Consider the following 3,147-nt stretch of genomic DNA (forward strand, 5'->3'; position numbering starts at 1 on the left):
ATTTATTTGTTGAAAAAAAAAAAGGATTTTTTTCTGGCCTGCATGCCAAGATGGAAGAGTAATTATAGAAGGGAAAAGGAAGTTAAGGGAAGGGGAAATTAGAACCACAGAGCTTTATTATGAACAGTTTTTCCTGTAGTGTTCTCATGATTACATAGAGTGTGAGAACTTCTATAAGCCCTAGCTCCTCCCATAAACTCTCCTCACTGATTTATGTTTGCTTAAAGTTCCAGTTGCTCTTTATTACTCCCCTTTTGATCAAGGTCTTTCTCTAAAAGCATCGCTGAACAACAGTCAGGTCTTCTACCTTCAGCAACTTTTTGTCCCTTGATGTGAGGAAGGACCTCTTCTGGGTGTCATCTCATGTGTCAGAAGGAAGGTGCATGGATAGAGAACAGCTCGTGTCCAGGTCAACAAGCAACAGGTGCAGAATGTTCCAAAGCTGGTAGGGTTGTTCTTCTTGGAATCCCAGATGAGTCCCCAAATGTCGACTGAAAAATAATATTAATTAGGTGTTTCACCACCAAAAAGGATTTATTCAGGGGAAAAAGAAAGGGTTGCAACCTAGGACATGCAGATGTGGCAAGCCACTATGCACACTTATTGGAATTTAGTAAACTTGAAATCAACAGAACAAGAAAACAAAAACAAAGATTTAAAAAAAAAAAAAAAACACCTAATAACACCATCAGAAAAAAATCTTTTCCATTTTGGGAAAACAAAGTAACAGAATATTTTGCTAAATGGCCCCAGATTAAAGAGGAATCTGGAATAATGAAAAGCAAAATTTTTATTAGAAAAAATACCTTACAATGAATACAGCTAAAGCTGTATGGAAAGAAAATGTATTATATGGCCTAAAATATTTAAATTTTAAAAAGACTGAACGCAAGTAATCTAAATGTTCTAATTAATAATAAACCAATAAAAAATTTAAAAAGTAGAAGATAATAAAGATAAAACTAAATAGAAAACTAAATTCATAGAAAGGATGAATAAACTTAGTACTTTGGACATATTAAATTGGACAATGATAAGCCCAATTAAAAAAATAAGGCACAAAATGAAAATATAAAGTCAGGTTATAAAAGGTGCAAAAGCCATAGTACAAAAGATTTTGGAATACTTATGATATTATAAAACATTTATATAAAAAGTGTGAAGTTCAGAGAAACTGCAAATTTTAAAAATTCTCAATAAATAAAATGTTGGCAGTCAAAAGATATTAAACTAATTCCAGATGTAGTAGTGTATGTTCCAGTAATGGAAGGATAAGTTTATATTGTAAAATTAGAAAATTAGAAATTCACCAGTATCATCTATTATGACATCAAATTAATATACACAACAAATGTGAATTTATGTATAGAAGTTGGGAAACATTTGATAAAATGTATGAATACATTATTTATTTGCACAAATTTTGGAATTTGAAAATCTAAGTACAATATTAAGTACATTTTCTTTTGATTCAGCATTGTTTCTTAGGTTGTTGTTAATATCATCGCCACCTATACACAAAAAATATGTGATATTAATAATAGGAAAAAAGAGACAATTGTTATTTGCAGCTGATTCAATAGCAGGCCTGGAAAACTAAAAGTAGGTTAGAACAAATAAACAGGTAAACAGTTTAAAGAAAAAATATTTTTTAAAATGTACCTTTACTATTATGAACATTTAAAAATTAAAATAGAAAATACAAATTTCATTCATAAGAAAGGAGAAAGTTATAAAGCACTTAAAAATTTTACACAATTGGCTCAGAATCACAAGGTTCACGTTGTAACATTGTTAAAGGATAAAAAATTATGTGAATAATTATAGATGCTTGATTGATATGAAAACATGCTGTGTTTCTAAATGGAGAAATTTAACACTTAAAAAAAAAATCAGTCCCAAATTATTATGGTGACATATGGTCTTATTTTTGGAGCTTAAGAAAAGCATGGGAGAGTATAGTTGACTGTTCACATTGGTTACTTAAAGGTGTTGAAATTAGAAGGGGTAAGGAAATGCTACTTATGCTTTATTCATCTGTATTGAGTTCTTTCAGTAAGCTTTTCACTTTTGTCAAATATAGTAGGAATTCTTTTGTTAAGTATGTGTTGACTTTGGATGCAGATGGCTTATTTTTTATTTACTAGCTACATTTCCTTTGGAAAGTCACTTTACCTATCTAAGCCTCAATTTCTGCATCTTTAAAAGGGGGATAGTAACTCTCTATGGTTGATGTGAGGATTAAATATGCTGTATGAAAATCTAAAAACATAAATAGTGGAGCAGAATGTACACTCTTAGTAAGTGGAAGCCATTCTGTCTTGTATAAAAGTAGCCTTATTCTGATAGTGCTTCTTGTCCAGTTTTTGTTTATTTAACAGTTTTCCCCAAGGGAAACCAGATCCTAAATAGAGCACTGAACTTAGTAAATTTAAGTATGGGATTGGCACAATACTGCATAAGTAATAATGTTTTAAAAAATAGTTAATGACCAAGATGTTATTTAATTAATTTTCATAACTTTTTATTATAGGCAGCCTGACAAATTTTTATCCGCAATCACTTATAAAATAATTGTTAAACCAGCAAGCTCTTAGAGTTTGAAATATTGCTGTTTCTTGACTTACACAGGTACCTGTGTTTTGTTAATTTACCTAAAATACATGATATCCCTGACATATGACTTAGAAATTTATTTAGGGAAAAGATACATTCTCTTACTACCTCCTGGTTGTCTCAAACTTTTTGATAAAATATGTACTTGGAATCATGGTTCTCATCTTTGTAGTGCATGAAGATGGACAGCACTCAATTTTCAGATTGTGGACACTGGCATGTCATTTGACTTCATTATATTGATAATGTGTTTTTGTTCATTTCCAAAATGTCTCATTCTTGAAGCATGCTAAAAAACTGGGAAGATAACCAGATATTTCTTATTGAGAAATAATGTAAAAAAAAAAAGTAGTTAATGATTAAAAAGCACTTAATAGCAATTACTTTTATTTTTAAAAGTGTTATGAAACATTTTTGTCTCTTAGTAGACTTAAATATACTTAAATATATATCAATTAGATGATTAAATCATGTGATTGATATGTATGTATGTATGTATGTGTGTGTGTGTGTGTGTGTGTGTGTATATAT

General features: G+C 30.0%; 1 pseudogene; it reads right to left on the reverse strand.

Moving 5' to 3' along the window:
• Window positions 1–410: 410 nt before the first annotated feature.
• LOC111732318 overlaps window positions 411–3,147 on the reverse strand; it is a 14,240-nt pseudogene continuing 11,503 nt past the window's right edge.

Source organism: Pteropus vampyrus, unplaced genomic scaffold, assembly GCF_000151845.1.
Source record: "Pteropus vampyrus isolate Shadow unplaced genomic scaffold, Pvam_2.0 Scaffold12, whole genome shotgun sequence".
In the NCBI taxonomy this organism is placed as follows: domain Eukaryota; kingdom Metazoa; phylum Chordata; class Mammalia; order Chiroptera; family Pteropodidae; genus Pteropus; species Pteropus vampyrus.